Source organism: Notamacropus eugenii, chromosome 1 (genome assembly GCF_028372415.1).
Source record: "Notamacropus eugenii isolate mMacEug1 chromosome 1, mMacEug1.pri_v2, whole genome shotgun sequence".
NCBI lineage: Eukaryota > Metazoa > Chordata > Mammalia > Diprotodontia > Macropodidae > Notamacropus > Notamacropus eugenii.
The window spans coordinates 5811915-5835101 of NC_092872.1; the positions used below are offsets into that span (position 1 = coordinate 5811915).

The window sequence follows — 23187 nt, forward strand, 5'->3', positions numbered from 1 at the left end:
CTAGGGGGCATGTCTCCCCTTTCCAACATCCAATCCTTTGCCAAGACTCATTAATTCTTTCTCCATAACATGTCTCCGACATCTCCCATATTCCATGTACAATTATTTGTTGTCCTTCCTATTAGAATGTGACATCCTTGAAAGCTTGACTTTCTTTGAACCCCCTGATTTTGTGCAGTGGCACATAGTAAGCATTCAATACTTGTTGACTGACATTGCTCTTGGACACAACCTTGGGTACAAATTTAGGACAGCTCTGACCTTTGTAATTCTGCTCCCTCCCCCAACCATCCCACTGGCTGCTGGAGGATTAAGGGGGTAGGGAGAGAATGCTGCAAAACTGGCAGCCTCTGAAAGGTACCTGAGTAACATTTCCAGATGAGGAGCACTGCTTCATGCCCCCCATCCCTGGAGCTAATTCTGCCTATTGTCATTGAAATGGGGGGCATTAAGGGTTCCAGGCTCCATATTTTCCAGCTCTTCTTCAAGGCTTTTTCAGGAAACCTCTCCTGCTCATTCCTCTCACTCCCCCACAGGTGAGCTTAGCTCCCTGAGAGGGGCAGGGAGGATTGGGGGCTCCAAGTACCACACTCCTTTACTATTAGGGTGAGCTCCTTCAGCCCCCTATCCCTCAAGCCTCTTCCCAAACATTTGTCTTCCCCCTTCCCTTCAATCCCCCACAGGTGAGCTCATCTCCCTAGTTAAAGAAACCACTGACTGAATAGAAACTTGTTGAACTGAATTCTGCATCAGTGGAATTTTTGCAGAGCACCAAATATTTCCAGTGCTCTCGGAGAGCTGTGGTGAATCCCTTTAGGAAACTAAAAAAAGGAAGGATTCTTTGGAACAATTCCATTCTGATTTCTCATTTTGCATGTTTGGATTTTTCAGATCAGCTTTTCTTAAAATGAAGTCCCCTTGGGAGAGAACAGTCCTTGTTTGGGTTCTCAGTTTCTCCCTTTGGAAATCTGGAGAATACTCCCTTCTTTTCTGTAATGGGAAACATTTATGGTAAACATCATATTTTCTGCCCCTTAAAAGTTCAGCATTGGATCCTAGATTTAGAACTGGAAGCAAACTCATTTTAAAAATAAGGAAACTGAGACCCAGAAGGGTTAAACCATTTGTCCAAAGTAGCACAGATAGGATTAGAACAGACCTGGCTATGGTCCAGTGTTATTTCCACTACGTTGCCTCTTACTCCCCCCAGGGTTCCTAGCACAGCGGGGTGGGGGAAGTGAACCCTCCACAATGGGAGAGGGAGATGGAGGTCTAAGAAATTAAGAGAATGACCCAAGAAGAACATTTAGGACTCTGTGGAAACCAGGCATCTAGAATCTTGGTTTCTGAGGTGGGAGTTGGGGGGGGGGGTAGGTTGAGGAGAGGATGCAGGTGAGCAAAGGGGTCTGTCCAAGGACAAGACTGACCATCGACACCTCAGAGTTATATAACTGCTGAGTCAAGCACAGACCTGCTATTCATTAAGAGGCTATTTTTATTTGGGTAACACATTCCGGCAGAGGGGGATCTACCACACACCAGGAGGTTAAAAAAATCTGTTATTAAAATTTCCCTGCAGTTTTAAAGTTCAGATCCAGCTACTCTAAACACTAGTCAGTTCTTTGTTTTAATGATGTCATTCAATTTGTAATTAATTAACATTCCATCAGCCTATTTGTCAAAATTTAGCTGTGAAAAAAAATCATTTCACTACTGTAAGAATCCAGAAACCTGAGGAGATTCTTTCCCAGCTTCAAGTCTCTGGAAATCTGTAAAATGGACAGTCTTCTCACCCACCCCCAACTATGGAGGAGGAAACTGAGGCATGAGGAGAATTGATTAGGAATGGCAATGACTAAACTACTAAATGGCTAGAACACAGGAGATCTAGCTCCCACCCTGGTCTTGAAATTATTACTAGTTCAGGCTTTGCAGAGTGCCTTGCCCATAGTAGGTGCTTAATAAATGTCTGGTGACTTGATTGTCATTTGGAAGATGTAGTAAGCCCCTGGGCCTTTAAAATGAAGTGTTTACCTTGCAAAGGTAGAGGATTATTACCCTCATTTTATAGATGAGGAAAGCGAGGTTAAGATCAAAATTTTTGACTACTAATATGCTGGAAATGCAATTAAAATCGATGTCTACCCAGATTCCAAGTCTAATACTCTTTTTACTTCTTTTTACTTTTTATTTTAATTTAATTTTTTTTATTGACTACTGTGTCTTGAGTACCTAAAGTATTCTACTGATTGACCCCTCTGTTTCTTAGCCAGTACCAAGTGGTTTTAATGATTGCTGCTTTTCTTTTCATTAATTCCCTTAATATTCTGAACCTTTCTAACACTCTTTTTATGGCACCATTTCCTTCTTCATTTTTAATATCTCTCTACCTAAAATGAGACCTCCTCTTTTCCCTTCACAATATAACCCTATCGTTACTCTCCACTCTCCCCAACCCCCAACTTACTTACCTTGTCTAGGGAGACATGGTTTCCCACCATCCCCCACTGACTTTAGATTTATCCCTGGTTCAGTCACTTTGCTCGCTATTCCCTCTGCTGAAATACCATCTTCCTACTTTCCATAAATTCAAATATTACTCTTAGGTCCCAGCTGAAGTCTCAAAAATCTTCCCCCACTTTTCCAGCACACAGTTCTGCATCCTCAGAGAGTTCTCAGAGGGCAGGACCTGAGTCTGTCAGGGCCTTTGGTCTTCTATGGGCTGGGATGGGTGGGAGGTAGAGATCTAGAAAAGACTTATGTTTGGACCTTTTAAAAGCCTGGATTTGCTCCCCCCCCTCCCGCCCCCCGCTAATAAAACAAGGTAGGCATCTGATATCAAAAGAAATAATTTCCTTTCTTTGGACCTCTTTTTCCTCATCTATAGAATGAATGGGTTAGACTACTTTCTAAGGAACTTTCCAGTTCTAATAGTCTGTGTTCTAAGGTCCTTTCGTACTCTGAAATTCTTTGTTCTAAGGGGTTTTCTAGCTTTAAATCTTTTGATCCTTAAAATTCTTTCCTCGATTTTTGAGTTTTCTAAACCTCTCTTTCCCCCTCCCTAACACTCACATGAATGCCTCAGGCTGAGCTCTGAGACTCAGCTAGAACTGGGAGCTGGAGCCCCAGGGGTATTGAGAGTAGAGGGGGAAAGCAGAAGGGGAATTGAGGAGCTGTCATGGAGTGCCATTGTTAGCTAAATAAATTTGCCTGTCAGTCAAATGGAGATGATGAGCCATTCAGTTAATGGGGAACCATGCTGAGAACTAGGAAGGGAGCTGTGCTTAGAGACAGGGTTCCCTGGGGACAGTCTTATCCTTCTGCCTGGATACCCATACTTCACCACGGGACCTCACTGTCAGCCCAGGTGGGTTTGGGGAATATGAGGCTGAGCTCTTGGTCCTTGATCTTGCTGCTGCTGTTCAACTGTTTCCATCATATCCTGCTTTCATTTGGGCTTTTTTTTGGCAAAGATACGGAAATCGTTTGCCATTTCTTTCTCCAGATCATTTTACAGAAGAGGAAACTAAGGCAAATGGGGTTAAGTGACTTACTTGGGGTCACCTGGCTAATAAATGTCTGAAGCCAGATTTGAACTCAGGAAGATTGTTTAATTTTCTATCCACTTTGTCCACTTTGCCACCTAGCTGAGCCTTGATTGAAGTTCACCATTTCTAACACTTCTGCTTAGCATTGCAGATTTCCCATCTATGTACTCTTCTTCTCTACCTTTTCTGCCTAACACCCAACCTGAAGTTCAACCAGGTGGACTATGCTCCCCTCCTTCTTCTATGCTAACAGGAAAGGAATTTCCTTTTTTATTAAGAACCTATGTTCCAGGTACTGCACTAAATGCTTTACAAATATTATCTTATTTAATTCTCACAACCACTTTGGGAGGTAGGTGCTATTATTGTCTCCATATTATAGTTAAGGAAACTGAGGCAGAAACTTAGTTAAGTATCTGAGGCCAAATTTGAATTCAGGCCTTCCTGACTTCAGGCCCAATGTTCTATCTCTTGTACCACCTAACTGCTTCTGATGGGGTCATAAATCTAATAAATTTACTTATTTATTTGTTTATTATATAATTAATAAATTTAATAAATTCAAGCACACGAGAGCTGATTTGGGTGTCAGGAGATATGATCCCAATATTAGCTCTAACCTTTAGCTAGCTGTATGACCATAGACATGTTACTTAAGCTCAATGATCCCCAGTTTCCTCACATGTAAAATGGGATTAAGAATACATTATTGTTATTATTATTTTGCAGTGGGGAAAGTACCTCACAAAATACCTTAAACACTATAAAAGTTATTGTCATAATTTGGTCCTTCACAGATTAGGGATCCAGTTTAAAGACCTGGCGACATCATAGCACATCTAGGTCCCTTGCTCAGCTTCTTTTCCTTGTCTGGGGTCAGTTTGTCCCTCCATAAAGAAGGGAGCTTCTCAGTACACTTACCCTTGTATCGAGGCAGAATGGAGGTTAGAGTGTGTGAAGTGGCCAGGGCTACAATGGTGAAGAAGTTGACTTTGAGACTGTCAGCTCTGCTTCCTGAGCTGAACTAAAAATATCCCCTGCATTTGGGAAGCCAGATCCCTAGGGAGCAGCTGGGGGCTCCAGGGCCTAAGGCGAATTCACACTGGAAATGCCATACTTCACCCAATCTTGGGCAGGACACGAGTGAGAAGGAGACTTCATTGAGAACATGGGGAACTTTTAGAGAAAGCCCTGGACTGGCAGTCAGGAGACGTGGATTTATAGGAATCTAAGATATGAGTTAGCAGGGATCTCAGGGATCATCTACCAAAATCTCTTTTTATAATCCAACAAGCTTTTTCTATGTGTGGCACTGACCAAAGTACAGAATTGGTCCTCAAGAGGCTTACCTCTTGGTATCTTGGTACCTTACTTGGATATGACATGTAAACAGACAAATATATAGATGATAATTTGAGGAGGAATGAGATGCTATTAAAAGTCAAGGAGACGAGGAAAGGCTCTTTCTCCTAGAAGATGGTACTTGAGCAGAACCTTGAGTAAAGCTATGAATTTTGAGAATCAGCATCCAGAAGTGACATGACGAATGGACTGTGTAAACGTGCAGAAGCAGAAGATGGTGCCAATTTCAGGGAACTGTCAATTTCAGGTCTATTTATTAAGAAACCACTTTGGCTAGAATATAGAAGCCTAATAATATGCTATAAACCTAAGAAGATCAATTGGAGTCAAACTTGGAAGGGTTTTCCATTGGAGGGAGGAGAAACTGGAAGTCAGAAGTCAGTCCAGTTAGGAGGTATTTGGAACAGGAGGTAAAGAGAGGCTGGAGGAGGATATTTTAGGAGAAGTGGATGGATGTGAAAGATTGTGGAAGTAGAATTAACCAGACTTGGCAACTGATCGGATATTACAGGTGAGTGGGATGAGGGAGAGGGATGCGGATCCAGATGCAGATATCGAGCAGTAGAAAGATTAGGTGACTTTCCAAAGACCATGCAGGTAGTGAGCAGCAAAATAGGAGCCCAAACCTAGGCTCTCTGTCTCCAAATCCACCCTATCAAACTGCCTTCAAGTCCTGACTTTGCCACTAACTCTATATAATCTAGAGGAAGTTCCTATCTCTTATTGGATCTTCTTTACTCTTTGTAAAATGAGGGACCTTGAAATCAAAAATAATTAAAGAACTGCAAACAAAAGCAACTCTGAGGCTCCATCTCACACCCAACAAATTGTCAAAGTGACAAAAAAGGGAAATGGCAAATGCTGGAGGGACTGTGGGAAAACTGATGCAGTTATTCCTTCTACATCACGACTTTCCCCACTGATGTTTCACTGTATCATGGGTTAGCATAGGAAATTAAATGGGAATTTTTTCATAGCTTTGCAGAAGCTGCAGACAACACACAAAGCCCAGCAGACAACATAGAGCCTATGACCAAATACTTAACCCAAATTTTACAATCAGGTACTATAAAAACCCCATAAAAGATAAAGAAAAACTCAGACTTCTTCTCTAGTGTGGAAGACCAGAAAATTTTATAGGACTTTTCCAGATTGCAGGGGCACTGTACCCTTAAGCTCCAAGGTACAGAAGGGATAACTGTATATTAATGCATTGTTGGTGTGTGTGTGTGTGTGTGTGTTCATCCTTCGTTGCCATCAGAGAAATGCCATCAGAGAAATGATGACATGACTTGCACTTGACTTTGTTTTGAGTGAGGGAGGGAGGGCTGTGCAGGTCACCAGTCTCACTTCTCCTCCAGAGTCATCTCAATCCAGTCACCAGATATTCATCAGGATGACTGGAGATAACCCAGAATGAGGCAATTGGGGTTAAGTGACTTGCCCAAGGTCACACAGCTAGTGAGTGTCAAGTGTCTGAGGTGAGATTTGAACTCAAGTCCTCCTGACTTCTGCACTGATGCTCTATCCTCTGCACCACCTAGCTGCCCCTCATTGCTGGTGGAACTGTAAACTTGTCTGGCCAATCTGGAAAGCAATTTAGAACAAGGTCTAAAAAGCATATCCTTTGACCCAGTGATATTTCTACTAGGTCTATACCCCAAAGGTATATAAAAGAGGGGAAAGACCAGCTAGCTGTATTTGTGGTGGCAAAGAATTAGAAACTGAAGAAAGTTCCCAAGTTCTGGTATATGAATTTAAGGGAATACTATTGTGCTATAAGGAATGATGAAGGGCATAGTATCAGAGAAACCTAAGATTTAGATGAGCTGATGCAGAGGAAAGTGAGCAGAACTAGGAAACAATTTATAAAATAATATGGTCAAGATAAATAACTTTAAAAGACTTAGGAACTCTGATCAGCATTATGGCCAGCCATGATTCCAGAGGACTCATGATGGTAAAACATGCCATCCACCACCAGGTAGAGAGCTGAAGGACTCAGAGTGCAGACTGAACTATTTTTTTTTGCACACGGTCACTGCAGGAATTTGTTTTGCTTGACTACACGTTTGAAACATGGGTTTTTCTTGCTTTCTCGGCTGAAGAGCAGAAAGTGGGAGGGAGAGATGGTGGATCCTTATTTGAAAAAAAAAAAGAATTTTAAAAAATAAGTGTTCCCTAAAAGCTCTAGCATTCTATGACTTCATTGTTCCCTTTCTCTTGTCTCTCCTAAAACTCCAGGAACAGATCTGAGCATGTAAAATGGTGATCAGGGTAGATAAGAGAAAATGAATGGGAGGACAAGGATGTTGATTTAAAATGACTTCTCTGTGAAGTAGAAACCAACTGGGATAGACTTAGATTGAGAGTATCCTCTGATATGTCCCCAATAGCCTGCTACTAGCAACTTTAGGACATTTATTCTCTTACAGATAGTGAGCACTATCATTCCTTGAATACACATTCATTACTGTTTGCAGAGCTGGATGCTAGGTGTTCCAGAGACACAAAGATAGTCCCTATTCTCAAGAACTGTAGATAATAGGATTCAGACCTAGAAGAGATTTTAAAGATTATTTAATCTTCCCTGTTCATTTAACACAGGAAGAAACTGAGGTCCAAGGAGATTAAGGAATTTCAAGTCAATCAAACAATAAACATTTGTTAAGGGCGTACCATGTGCCAGGCACTGTGCTAAGCTCTGGGAATACAAAAGAGGCAAAAGACAGTATTTGACCTCAAGGAATTTACAATCTAGTGGGAGAGAAAACATGCAAACAAATATAAACCAACAAACTATATACAGGATAAATAGGAAATAATTAACAGAGATAAGACACCAAAATTTAGAGGAGTTGAGAAAGGCTTCCTGTAAAAAAAAAAAAAATGAGATTTTAGTTGGGAGTTAAAGGAAGCCAGGAAAGTTACTAGGTAGAGCCGAGGGGGGTGGGGGGGAGCATTCTAGGCACTGGGGAGCTGAGAGATGGTGTCTTATCGACGGAGTAGCCAGGAGACCAGCGTCACTAGATCGAATAGTAGTACATCTTGGGCAGTAAGGTCTAAGACTGGAAAGTTAAGAAGGGTTTAGGTTGTGAAGGGCTTTGAATGACAAATAGAAGCTTTTGTATTTTATTCTGCAGATAATAGGGAGTCATTAGAGTTTATTGAGTTGACATGACCTGAGCTTTAGGAAAAACACTTTAGTGACTGAATTGAGGAAGAATTGGAATGGGGAGAGATTCTCTGAGGCAGGAAAACCCACCAGGAGGCTAGTGCAATAATCCAGGCATGAGGTGTTAAGGGCCTGTACTAAAGTGATGGCAGTGTCAAAGGAGAGAAGAGTTCAAGAGATGCTGAAATCGGCAGGTATTGGCAATGGGCTGGCTACGTGGTGGAGGAGGGAAATGAGAGATAAAGAGGAATCTAAGAGGACTCCTAGGCTGTGATTCCGAGAGGACGGTATTGCCCTCTACAGTAAGAGAGAAAGTAGGAAAGAGGAGGGGAGTTTAGTAGGAAAGATTATGAGTTCTGTTTTGGATATGTTGAGTTTAAGATGTTTACTGGATATCCATTTCCATATGTCTTAAAGGCAATTGGAGATGTTGCGATTAGAGGTCAGACCAGGAGAAGTAGATTTGAGAATTATTAGCAGAAGGATGGTAATTAAATCTATAAGAGTTAATGAGGTCATCAAATGAAGTAGTATAGAGGGAGAAGAGAATAGGGCCCAGGACAGAACTCTGTGGGACATCTGTGATTAGTAGGAGATCATGATTCAAGAGGAGAATCCATTGAGGGAGACTAAGATGGTGTACAAGTCCGATAGGTAGGAAGAGAACCAGGAGAGACTGTCAAGGAGGAAAGGGTGTCAAAGCCTACAAAGAGGTCAGGGAGAAGTCAAGCAGAAAGAGCATTAAGGAAAGACCATTGGATTTGCCAACTAAGAGACCACTGGTAACTCTGGAGCTAGTTTGGTAGAATGATACAGTTAAAACTCAGATTACAAGGAGTTAAGAAGAGAGAGAAGAGAAAATGAAGAAATTTATTGTAGATGGAAATTTCAAGGAGTTTAGTTACAAAGGGCAGATGAGACATAGGATGATAATTAGCGGGGACAGAATGATGAAATGAGGATTTTTTTCAGGATGGGGGAAACAGGGGCACATTTATGTTGTTGTTTAGTCATTTCAGTCGTATTCGATTCATCGTGACTTTCTCTGGGGTTTTCTTGGCAGAGACCAGCTGGAGTGATTTGCCATTTTCTTCTCCAGCTCATTTTGCAAATGAGGAAACTGAAGCAAATAGAGGTAAGTGACTTGCCCAGGGTCACCCAGCTACCAAACATCTGAGGTTAGATTTGAACTGAGGAGGATGAATCTTCTTGTCTTCAGTACTGTATCCACTGTACCACCTACCTACTTGGGCATGTTTGTAGGCCCTAAGAAAGGTTCCAGTAAAGAGGGAGAGACTGAAAATAAGTGCAAGAGTGAGGATGATAGGGGACGATGTGGTGAAGGAGAGGAGATAAAATGGGATCACTTGAGCAGGAAGAGGGGTTAGCCTTTGTAAGGAGTGAGGCTAACTTATTATGGGAGACAGGGGTAAAGGAAGAGATAGTGATAGAAAGGCATCTGAGTGACAGGCGATAAGGAAGGGAGAGATCGCCTCAATTATTTTTCTGTAAAATATGAGGTGAAGGTCTCAGCTGAGAAAGTGGGGGAGGGAGAGTCATGGGAGGTTTGAGGAGAGGTGAAAAAGCTTTGAAGAGTGGGATAGCAGTTGATAAGGGAGGTCTAGTAGGATTGCTTTGCAGCAGTGAGGGCCCAGTGGAAAATCTAGGATTCAAATTCAGCTCTTCTGCCTCCAGACCCAATTGAGAATGGTAGCATCAAGTCCTCATGGTAACAGGTGACCTGCTAGCGAATAAAAGAAGACAGAAGGAAATAAGCATTTATTAAGCTCCTATTGAATGCTAGGCACTGTGCTAAGCACTTTAAAAATTCTCCCAACAACCCTGGGAGGCAAGTACTATTGTTATCCCCAATTTATAGTTGAGCAAACTGAGTCAGAGATTAAATGGCTTGTCTAAGGTCACATGGCTAGGAATTGTCTGAGGCTGGATTTGAACTCTGATCTTCCCGATTACAGGTCCACCTAGTCACCTCTGAAAGGCAAGGGGAATAAGTTTTCAAACCAAGAAGGGCAAGGAAAGAGTTAGTACAGAGGAACTGTTCCATTCATTCCCCAACCTACCAGCTAGGGTGTTCTGTGAGAGATGCCATGTGACTCTTAACTTTCCCAAGTGTGTTATTTATTTTAGGCAGTCTGTTTCATGGTCCTTGGGAACATTAAAACACTGTGATACTCTCCCCAGGGAGAGTAGGGGAGAAGAGGAGCCAGGAGACTTCATCTTGTAGGATGTAGCGGTGGACAAGAAGCCAGCCAGCCAAACCCTACTTGGACCCAAAGGGAGAAAAGAGCAGGTGACCAAGGGGGTTCAGGAATGAAAAGCGTCTTCTTTGGGGGTTGGCACCATCAATAGACCCCAGGCTGAACCTAGCAAAACGCTCAAGGATGGTCCAGGCAGCTCCAGGAGAGCTGGGATGCTATGGGATCCAATCACAGCAGGGCCTGGAGTTTGAGGGGAGACTAGAAAAGGTACAAGCTCTGCTAGGAATAGGTAGGGGGAGGGATGAACTTGCCTGGAAATCCATTTCTCTCTCTTCCTCTTCAGAGGAAAGGACCTAATCTGAATAGAAAGGGAATTCACACTCAAGTACACAAAATTCCTGCCAAAGGGAGCTTAGACCTGGAAAGGGGAGGGGATGGAGGAAAGGGTGGGAGATGAGGGATGGAGTTGGGAAATAGAAGCAGCTATTGTTTTCTGGAGATGGGGGAAGGGAGGCAAAGGGAGGGCTCTGCCACTGTTGGGGACTGGGGCGGGGAGGAACTGAGGAGACCTGAGGGATCCCTGGGAGAGGAAGTCACTGAGCCAGATGCAGCTAAAAACAGTGTGGTGTGGCATGTTATGGTGAAATGAGCTAGGGATCCGAAGACCTAGTTTAGACTCCTGCCTCTTAGCTACATAACTATGGGCATTCTTCACCTCTTTCTGGGTCATAGTTTCCCCATCTGTAAACTGAGGGCTTGGACTAGGTGGTCTTTGAGATCATTTTCACCCTTGATTCGGTATCTCTAGGATTATCCTAACCTTGGGGCCTTGTTCTCCCTGCAGCTGAGTGTGCCAAGACATAGGCTGTCTGTCCTCTCTGCCTGCTTTCCCCTCCCCTTCATCTCTCAGTCACCCAGAAGCTGGGTTTGGCTGAGGAAGTTGGTTTGCTCTGTGTGTGTGTGTGTGTGTGTGTGTGTGTGTGTTTGTGTGTGTGTTTGTGTGTGCGTGCGTGTGTGTGTGTGTGTGTGTGTGTTGGGGGGGGGGGTGAGGAAAAAAACAACTCTGAAGTTACCATGGGAACGGGCAGGGCTTGCGCAGTCCTGGATCCTTAACTCCCTTGAATCATAAATAGAAATGCAATTCGGGCTCATTGGGGAGAGAATGTAAACAAAGATGATTGGAGGGAAGGTCCCTAGGCTAGGGTCCCTCCACCCCTCTTCTCCAGAGACAAGTAGTTGGTGGGAGGGAAGGTAGTCTGTCTATCCATGAGCCTTCTAAGCCCACCCTGGCTCCAGGCAGGAGCTGCCTCCATGGATTCTCTGCACCAGAAGCCAGATCCTGGGGGACTCTGGGTCAACCTGGAAATTCAAATCTGATCCCTATTGGTGGTAGCTCTAATCCCACCCTGAGTCTCCCTACTTTCCTATTCCTATCTAGAAAGGGGGTTTTTGTTTTTTTCAAAAAAATGACATTTACTCCTTTGGCAGTCTACTGAAGCCTGTGGACCCTTTCTCAGAATAATATTTTTAAATGATCAGAGAAAATACTAAATTTCAGTTAAAGGTTAGTGAAAATCAAGCTGTAATTTTGTATTTCTTGTCCAAGGTCACAGATCCCCTGAAACTGATCCAGGGTAAGAGCCTCTCTTGTAGAAGGTAAAGCAAGAATGTTCTTGGCCGCTGTAATAAATCTGATGTAATGCTAGGGAAGATGGGGACAGGGTGGGCGAAGGAGCAGAATACAAGTTTAAAGCATCGAATTTACCCTAAGCAAACTATGCCCAGACCTTGGCTCCAGTGGGTCATAGGGAAAACTGAAAAAGAGACTGAGGTAGACAGAGAGGAATCAGAGCCAGACTGATTTGAGAGGGCAGACAGTCTAGGAGCAGAGTGGATCATAGTAAGGGGTCAGAAATGCTCTCTGAGAGCTCAGGGTCTGAAGAGGTAGAAGAGGATCACACCCGTTCTTTGTCATTAGAGAATTCTCAGTCTTTTGCAGAGACAGAGGAAGAGCAGACCTGTTCTTTGCCCTCAGGGAACTCCCAGTCTGAGAAGGCAGGGGAGGTTTAGGAGAAAAAGTTTAGAATTGGGAAGATTCTGAATACAGGCTCCAATAAAATAGACCATGCTTGATTTGAATTGATGACTTTCCAAACTGTGGGTTTCTGATGTGTCCCCTGAAATGAGGAAGGATTGAGCAGGCTCTATGGTTTGCTTTGGGACTATGGGTATGTGTGTATAAATGTCCACATCAAACCTGCAACAGAGATAAATGCTTAGCCTGTTTCCTGCCTTTTGCTTCTACTCAAGTTACCTTTCTCTCAGGCCCTCAGGGCTAATCTCACAGCTTCTTTCCTCCTCATTTCCTGCCCCTGACATGAGTTGTCAGTCCTTAAAAGGATGCCCCAAACAACAAGGAAACAGATGGGGTAAAATAACTGTAAGAAGAAATTGTACCAAGTCTCAGGTCAGTCTACCAAGTCCTCCCTGGTGGGTGCTGCAGTGTCAATCACTGGAACTTGATCTCCTCTCACTAGTTCCCTCATTTCAATTTAATTCTATTAAATGGTATAGCAGCAACAGGGACCACAGCCAGGCTTTCCAAGCCCAGCCAATTGTTCATGTAAGACGAAGGCAATGGCAAGTTTAGGGAACGTCAGCCAGGATGATGTAGAGTGGGGTCTCTGAGTGCTCCTGCACTGCTCACTAGAGTAGTTATAAGGGTCTGACAGGAAACCTGAAACCATGGCCCATTGGGCTCTAGTGATGCCACTGACTGGGTCAGTACCCCAGGCCAGCCCAACTTGAAACTGTCTTGATGGTCACTTTGACACCAAGAAGAACAGAGTGTGTGGTACTTTTTTGTGTTCTAGTTCCACCTCAGGAGAAGGCAAAGTACATTGAAACAAATCAGAAATACTTATAACCCACCTGCAGGAAATGTTTCAGGACAGATAGCACTGGCCACTAAAACAGGCAAACCACAGGTGGGCAGGAAACGAATTGAAGATGTGAATGCTTTTAGGGTATTAGGAGCCATTATTACATCATAACAAACTTGGAGACAATCTTACAAGTTATAGACAATGACTTTGTGCCGCTTTTAATCAACAATACCCTTAACTCGGAGTCACACAACAACATATTACAGATCTATGCAGACCAAGTAGAAGAAATAACTTCATTCCTCAGCCTGAATTAGATGAAATGAGTGAATATTGATTTGTTACTTAAATTCAAAGAAGGAAAATTTAAAGCATCTGAAGTCATTAAAAACCTACCCTTAACATAAAGTACCAAAATTTTTCCCAGTAGTGAAATGAATGACCAAAATAATGCCCATGTCTCCAATAATTTTGAAAAGGGGATAGACATACTAAGATTTAAATTTTGAAAAGCTCCTTTTAAAGTTTAATAGTGTAAAGTCACCTAATAGCTCAGACATGCTAAAACAGAGTTCTTTTTGATAATCCATTATCCACCATAAACATAATGCATTTTCCCACAATATTTGACAGAGTGTAAAAACATTTCAGGACCTACACACAAGAACATATACTACAGTAAGAATTATAGGAAGAAAGGGCAGAGTTATACAGGAATATTCCTAAATCTAGGAGTCAAACAAAACACAATGACAATTTAATGATTCTTAAACAGTCCACCTAAAAGCACCGTAACATCTATACTACCTTTTTTGATCATTGAGAAGCCTTTGACTCAGTTCTACACTCATGGCTTAGTCATCAACTGCAAATATATAAAAAGTGCAGGGATGGCAAGAATCCTAGAGTGTTTGATATTCATAAGGAAAATTGCTCTCTATTTAAAATGTACCAAACTAATATAGTAATGTTAAGAACAACTCATATAAAATGTGATAAAATATTCCATGGAGACAATTTGAGCCAACCAGGGCTCTACATAATCTTTAATCCATTATTAATTATCCCTCTTGACTAGGAATGATTATTGATTTCAAGAGGAAGAAGGATGTGTACCAAAATATCTTTTTAATCGCTTGAGACGTGAATGACTTCACCAAAAAGCATATTAAATGGCTTCATCTCATGAAAGCTCTTTCCAATGATATAAAAATATCATTTCCACTGGATAAGTGCAAAATTTTCATTTACACCAAGGAATGATGGAAACTGAAGGCTTTGAATTTGAATTCAGAGGCCAAATTGAACCAATGGATGAAATACCATGGTCTACAAACACCATGATCTTCAAGCTAGACATATCAAGTATGAGCCATCAAGTATAAGTATAAGGAGAAAGCTGAGGCTATATATGTTAAGAAACTGAGAGGCATTTTGAAAGCAACGTTTAATGGGAAATGTACATTTAATGCAATTAGCCTGCATAAAACCAGTCAACAAATGCTTTTGGCACAGTAAAATGGAAGGAGATCGTTTTAAAGGATGTTAAAAAAAAACCCGCTCCGCACAATGTTAATGAAACACAAGGCTAATCATCCTAAGTGACAGTGCCTGACACACAGTAAGTGCTTAATAAATGTTTGTTGACTGATTAATACTTGAAAAAGGAGAAAGATGATTGAAGAATGTTCTCAGAACACGGAATAAAATAGGCTAAAAATGTACAAAAATACTTTGGGGACACACAAACCCTAATTCACAAAGCATTAGTAAAGTCTGGCAACAGGTACATGTGTATATGCATACACATACACACATATAGTACAGACATTTAATTTACAAATACATATATGTATGTATACATGCATGCCTATAAAACATGTGGCTATAACCATAAATCCAGTGGCCTATACATATACATGAATGCATGCATAAATAAACATGTTTATCATATATACATACATACACACACCCCACTGAATTTTTTTTAACATAACCACAAATGTTTTATCTCTAGTTAGTGCCTATGAAATATCTAAGATCCAAAAGTCAAATGAAATGGTACTTCATGGATGACATCCATATGAATGCAAACTTATTGAAACAGAGCTTATAATCGTTGTTCATTTATTTCAGTTGTGTCTGACTTCATGACCCCATTTGGGGTTTTCTTGACAAAGATAGTGGCTTGCTGGTTCCTTCTCCAGCTCATTTTATAGATGAGGAAACTGAGGCCAACAGGGTTAAGTGAACTGCCCAGGATCACCCAGCTAGTAAGTGGTTGAGGCCAGGTTTGAACTCAAGGAGTATGAGGCCAGGCCCAGCATTCTATCCACCAGCACCACCCAACTGCCCCAGAAGCATGAAATAAATGATTCAGTCATGCAGATTTATTTATAGAAATGGAGAAGTTTATGCTAATAATTTAGGATCATTTGTCACTGCCATCAGAAATGACAGAAAGGTTATCCATAAGGAAATCAGATTCATTGATTATAATATAGATCTTGCAATAAAATGAGTGAAATCATACGTCACTGCGGGTTGCAAAAATAGAGCGCCCAAAGGATACCTAAAAAGTAATCACTTGATCTAATGACTAGGACTATACAACAAAAGTTTGATATCCTATATACACTAACAGATGACAAATCCCTGTACCACAAACATAGATCTCAGGAAATCTTTGAGAATTCAGGAAATAAGCAATACTAGAATTTACAAACTGAGCTGTTGACTACAACTGCCTGGACATAACATTGACTGGATCACTGAACTTTGAGTAAGGGAGGTGGGTTCAAATCTTTCTTAGACACTTTTAAGATAGTGACTCTGGGCAAATCACGTAACTTTACCAGGATTCAGCTGCCTCTTTTATGACCTTTATGGTCCCTTCCAGTTCTAAATCTATGATCCTATGAAAATTTATAATCTCTATATTACAGTACATGGAAGGAAAGGCTTTCAAAATATAGAGACCTAGCAGAAGAAGTTAAAATCACATGGGAAGAGGACAAGGTCTATCATGTGGTCTGCTACTGGATTTTTCTCAGATACTTTCAGTGAATCTACAGAAGATGAGCTTACATTCCAATATTCTTATTTAGTTACAATAAAGTCATCTATCTACTTATGCCATCGCCTACAAAAGATTAAATATAAAAGCATATTAACAATGTAGCAACTGATTCTAAGACCATTTATATCCATATCTAATTTCTTAAAATATGAGAAGAGGAATAAAGTAACAGTTACAGTAATACTAATGATTATTCTCCATATTTCATTACATGATCTATATTAAATCAATGAGTTTGGATTTCTTAACAATTGTTATTGTTATCGAACTATTACCTTGTCTTCTTATAATCATCATTGTCTTTACAAATACCTTCATTTTTTCTAGGTAAGACAGATTGAACATAAAATTATCAAGGAAAAATCTTGTATATTTCAAGAGACTTGTTGGCATCCTGCAGTCAAATAGAAGCAACACATTTAGGGCAATTAACAACTTCCCAATAATGTATGCTTTTGAAACAGTAAATTGCACTACAGATTTAGAAAGTATCCATGCAATACTAATGAAACAAAGGGCCTGTCACCCTAAGGAAACTATAGAAAGCATAATATTTTATCTTCAAGAGGAAGAGGATGATTCTCAGATTACATAATAAACAGGTAAAAGCTTGTGGAATTTGTCACTTCACAGTGATCAATAATAGTTAAGGTTGAAAATAGGGACATGTCACTGGACCTGCCAAATATGCCTTATCTACGTTGGTTTACTTCCAGACAGAACCTGCAAAACCTCTTCATTTCCAAAGCAGATCAATGACATGACGAGGTGATGTCTTGACTTGCTTGTGAATTGGATTTAAGTGAGGCAGAGTTGGATTTAAGTGAGGCAGAGTTGGATTTAAGTGAGGCAGAGTTGGATTTAAGTGAGGCAGAGTTGGATTTAAATGAGGCAGAGTTGGATTTAAATGAGGCAGAGTTGGATTTAAGTGAGGCAGAGTTGGATTTAAATGAGGCAGAGTTGGATTTAAGTGAGGCAGAGTTGGATTTAAGTGAGGCAGAGTTGGATTTAAGTGAGACAGAGTTGCATAAAGTCATCAGCCTCATTCTCTCCTCTAGAGTCGTCAAAGTGGTAAGAGAAAATTCAGAATGACTGGCAAGGGCCTAGGATACAGTGGATGACTTTGGACTCTTCAATATCTGACCAAGTTTTAAGTGCTCTACAACACCTGCTTCAGCTGCCTTCATGGCCATTGGAACAAATTGTTGTCATCATCCATTCTCCCAGGGGAAGTCCTCACATGTTTGGTGTTCACATTTGCCTAACTCACCCACAGGCTTGAGACCTATCAGTTTAGCCCATCTGCTAAGATGATTTTACCGTTTTTACATTTGCTACAGCTTCTTGGACACAAAACCTCTAAGATCAAAGACTGGAGCCGAAAGGTTGGTCGTTGGTGATACTGATGTGAACTCAAACAACAAAATGTCAACAAAGAACTGAAAAAAAGGCCAAGTCATGTATATTTATTTACAGAAACAGAGGGATTTATTATATATAGCCTTTGGGCTGTACCCAAAGGTAGCTATATTATATATATAGCTAGGTAGGCTATATTATATATAGCCTTTGGGCTGTACCACCCTCCCCAGGCAGCACTCATAGGTTCGGTTTCCTGGGGTTAAATACCCCAGGTTCCAAATACCCTATTTCTGTCCTCCTGGCTCTCAACCTCTCACCAACGTATTTCACTTTGGATACTCAGAGGACCCATTTGGCTCAAAACAAAGGCATTTTATGAATGACAAAGTCAGAAAAGTAGCAACAAAACACCTCCCCCATAAACCCATGGTGTGATGTCCTACAAATACACAGTGTTAGTGGGAAAAGTGGATGCCCAAGGAGCTCACAAGTGGAGAGGCACATATGTTGGAATACGTGTGGCCTAGGAAACTTATAGCTCTGGTGTTCCTCTTCTTCCCTCTTTTCAGGGGGTCTTCCAGTTGCTCTTTGCAGAGGATGTGGCATATTTGCTGAGTGAATCACTAGAGGCCTCCCCTTAGGTGGGGCACATGGCATCAATACTGGACCATAATCAGACTTTGGCTTTGGGTTCAGCTAAAATCCTGGCCCAAGATGCCTGCTAAGTTCTCTTAAAGAACTAGAATCCATACCATCATAGGGCCAGTAGGCTCCGGGACCTGTCATCTCCCGAGGAGGATTGCAGCTCCAATTGTTGGACTCTCAACTCATCTTGCCAACTTGTAATATATAGTGCATGCATAAAACCAATTTACCATTAGGTATGCTTATTAGGGCGTGACAGACTCCTGCTCATCGATGTATCTAATGAAACCGTATTGATTTCTCCATAATACGAACATCAGACTCTCTGGTAACAAACCACCAACCTGATTCCTAAAGGCTCTAGGAAGCATTTCTTAAACTGGTTCTTAGACTTCCCAACCAGAGAAAATATGGTAAGGCTCTGTTAATCAAAGCTGCTCTCATGCTCATATTTCCAAGTTCAGGGAAAGCAGGAGTTTGTTGCAGCCATGACATGGGGGAATAGGTTGATGTCTGAGGCCTCCTGTGGGTGGGTTTTTATGTTCTAGCTAAGAGCATTTACAAATTACATCCAAGTGATGATTGGTGACCGTTACTCAGCTTAGGATAAATGGAAACTCTCAATAAAAGCTAATGTCATTAGCAGGTGTTTACATGTCATTTACAAGATTTGGGAGGGACACATGCCATCAGGAATTATTTGCCATTTTGATGGACATATATCACTGCCGAACTATGCAGCTTATCCTGATGGAGAAAAATAGCTTATGTAATAAGTGCTTAGTCACAAAATAGAGCTGCTCGTTCTGTTCTTCCCGTTACACAACTACATTCTACATGACTCCACAGCTGGATTCTCTCCATTAGATGTGGCCATATACCTCTGCTTCAACATACCATTGCCAGTGGGGGGGGGAAAGAGAGGAAAAAAACCCACTTGCCTTGTTGGGCCCTCCCAGAGGCACAAGGCGAAAAGGCAAGAACAAATTCTCAGAAGCCAAGTTCTTTCTCCATAGCTCGAATTCTTTTTGTCAACTCTGCCGGGACCAGGTGTCTCATTCTTACACCCTCACACCAAAGCAGAGTGGAGGTGGAGAAAGCCCATGGACAAGTCCATTGTCTCTTTCAATCCTGAGCCAAATTTTCTGATCCTTTCATACGCAAATGACCCCTCAAAATCTCCCCTTCACAGGCTTCAAATAACCCACTCAAAGCCTGAAAGTGACACATCCTTACACCTGTCCCTTACCCCCTCAAAGTCTGAAAACTTCTATGATTTTCAAAGTGCCATTCAAGGTTTAAGAGGCCCCTTTGCATCCAACAGCTCTGACAGATGAATCTGTAGTATCCTACCCATTTCACAGATTCATGAGCTTTTACAGAGCTTATACAAATATATAGGATTTTAGATTAGGAAGGGACCTTAAAGCTCATTTAGTTCAACCTTCCCCTTTTACACATAAGGAAGCTGAGACCCAGAGATGGGAAAGGATTTACCTAAGCTCACACAGACAGTGAATCACAGAGTCAGAACTCGAACACGGGTCTCATGACTCTTAAGTCCAACGTGCCTCCCACTACACAAAAACTATGCATTATGATATTCAAGTTGACTCAGTCCAACTAACTCAATGACCTATGGACTAGGCCTTTGTTGGGGTTGAACTGTTACAGAGATAATAACAAGAACATTATATAGCATTATAGGGCTTTCAAAGCAGTTTACAAATACTACCTAGTTAATCCTCACAATGACCCTTGGAGATAGGAAAATGAGACAGCCATGAAGTGACTTGTCTAGGGTCACCCAGCTTGTAATTGTCTGGGATTGGATTTGAACTCAGCTTTTCTTGACTTCAGGTCCAGCATTCAATCCACTCTCACATCTTTTTTCTTATTCTGAAAGTCTGGTCCAGCCTTCGGTTCTTTTTTCTGCCCTAGGAGGTGACTCTTGGATCCTCCCCCAACATCCATTCTGACCCTTGACCCTAAAGAATAATGCCACTGAAATACAATCTTTCACAGGAAGTCTTCTCTAAACTCTCTTAATTCCAATGCTTTCCCCTTTTTGAATTATTTCCTATTTATCCTGCCTATAACTTGCTTTATATATAGATGTTTTCAGTCTCCCGCATTAGATCCTAAGCTCCTTAAGGGCAGGCACTGTCTTTTGCTCTTTTTGTATCCCCAGTTCTTAGTACAGTGTCTAACATTCAGTACGCACTTAATGTTTATTGCTTAGAATAATGCAAAGGGAAGGGTTAGACAAAGGCTCACAAAAGTCAGTGCTTCAAATGACTATGTGGTGGGAGATGGTGCACTGATAATTCTTCACAAAGAAAGAATTCTTTTAGAGTAGAGGTGGGGTCAGGAAATCTGGGGCCAAATTTTTGCTCCAACACTTGTTATCACGGGACTGTGGGCAAATTATTTCCCTTCTCTTAGGTTCTTCACCTATACAATGGTGATAATGATATTTGTACTCCTTCCCTCACAAGATGTTAAAAGTATCTCAGTCTGACTCCAGGTTCTCTGACTTGAAAACCAGTGTTTATAGTGGACTAAATAATGGGGCTCTAATTTGGGCTAGACATACAGGCCCTTCTTTTAGGGGGATCACATTGGTGGTACAGACTGAGGAGAGTAGGAATGTAGTGGGCGCCATTAGGCAGGGGTGGAGGGAGCCTGAGGAGTCACCTGAACCAGCTTCAATCCCTCCATCTTTCCATGCCTGTAGATGTCTGACCTTCTTTTCTGCTTAAAGGATGCTCTTTCATACACTAACAGGACTGCTAGAATCTGTTTGCATACAAAGCTTCTAGCCTGGGACAGACATAGCCCCGGGCCCTCCCTTGGAGATCACACCAGGACATACAGTGAGACTGAAATGGGGGAGATGGCAAGCAGGAAGTTTTTCTAGTGGAAAATTCATTTCCTCCTAGCCCTAAGATGTATAGGTTACTATACCTCTGCAAGGATCAGAAGGACTCCATTGTTGGAGGCTTACTGGCTGGAAAAGTGGGTAGCAAACCCTCACCAAGGACCTGAGAACCTCAGACGACTGGCCACACCATTTTGTGTTCCATTGCTTGTGAGCTAGATGAAGACACGGGGGTTGGTGAGTAAGAGACAGTGGCCAAAGAAGGATGGGAGGAAGACTGGCCAGCAGAAATTTGATAGGCACATGGCTGGTGGACAAAGAATTGGCAGACCAAGGTCTGGTGGGTCTGGCAGACAGGTTTTTTCAGGAAGGGACCAGTGGTCAGGGAACTGGTAGTCAGGTAGCAGATGGGGCTGCTGGTAAGGAAATAGCAGGCAGTGGGTATAGGAGTAAGGGGCCAGTGGACAGGGAGCTGCTCAGGAAGGAGACCTAGACACAGGAGGAAGGAGACCTAGAGACAGGGGGAAGGCAGATAGAGGAATGGCAAGGAAATAGGTTGGTGAGAAAACAAGGGTTTGTCTGGGAGATGGACTCACAATGCAAATGGAAGCATGTGACTGGGTACAAGTCAGGCAGACAGGTGGCAGATAGGATCGACTGCTCAAGGAAGAACTGGGCATCGAGTCTTATCTTAGTTCCTCTGGGCTGGGCCTTTAAAATGGCTTAAATAGATATGACACAGAGTCCTGAACTGTCCCAGTTCTTTACTTAAAGAAAAATCCAGCAAGAAGCTGGAGAGATAGGAAGGGCCAAGCTAAAGAGGAGGCTGAATCAGGGATTAGTTAAATTGCACCAATTATGGAGATGCCAATTCAGCATCCTTCTGCCACTGGTCTTAGTCCCCTGGCATCCCTTAGCAGTACACCCTGATTGTTGGGATGAAGAGTGCCTATTTTTAGCCTTCATGTAAATACCACTTTGGAGATGAACTGGACTTGGCCTTGGGGAAAAAAAAACCTGACAACTAAAACAACAGCCCTTTTTCCAGGATAGAAATACCGAGGCCCATGGAGAAGAGCAGGGCCCTGGAAAACGAGGGAAAAGGTCAGAGGATTTAAAGCTGGAATGGGCTTTAAAGATCGTCGAGTTCTACCTTTCATGTTACAAATGGGGAAACTGAGGTGCTTGTAAAGGTCACAAAAGGAGAATAAGTAGCCTAAAAAGTGAGATGCAAAATCTGGTTCTCTGATTCCAATTCCAGTCCTCACTGCACTAGGCCATAAGATAGAGCAACCGCCACGGCACTAATGATACCTATTTTTTTAGGATTTCGAGATTTACAACACTCTCTTCACAACAGCTCTGGGAAAAGGCAATGAAATTTTTAGCCCTTTTTGAAAATGAGGAAACTAAAGTTTCCACAACATACTTGGTCATGCAATTAAGAAGTATCAGAGTCAAGATGTGAACTTAGAAGGGACCCTATCTCCCATTCATCTGCTTTTGAAAGCTCAGTATGACATGATCCCATGTAGTTCTTGACCCATCTCTGATTCATAAACTGATTATATTGGCCCTCGCCCCCCATCTCAAGGTGAGAGATTTACCTGAACAGCCTTTGTTGTCATGATTCAGTTGTTTCAGTCATGTCTGACTCCCTGTGACCTCATCTGGGGTTTTCTTGGGAAGATACTGGAGTGGTTGGCCATTTCCTTCTCTAGCTCATTTCACAGATGAAGAAACTGAGGCAAAGAGGGTTAAGTGACTTGCTCAGGTTCTTATAGTTAGTAAATGTCTGAGATGGGATTTGAACTTAGGTCTTCCTGACTCCAGGCTCAGCATTCTATCCACTGCACCACCTAGGTGCCCTACTTTAACTTGAACAGCTGGGGATACTTATTGAGGATGTAGGATTGCAATGCCAGTTAAATCTGCCACTAGGTCAACCACCATCAAAGCTCTTACAGAATATGACTTTCTTCCTTGTGTCTTGCCCTGCCCACCCTGTACTGAGCATCCATTTTTACCATG

General features: G+C 42.0%; 1 long non-coding RNA gene across 1 annotated transcript in view; it reads right to left on the reverse strand.

Annotated features, from left to right (window-relative positions):
- The window catches only part of LOC140532295 (uncharacterized), a 43471-nt gene that overhangs the window by 16527 nt on the left and 3757 nt on the right, over window positions 1–23187 (reverse strand). The window lies entirely within an intron of this gene.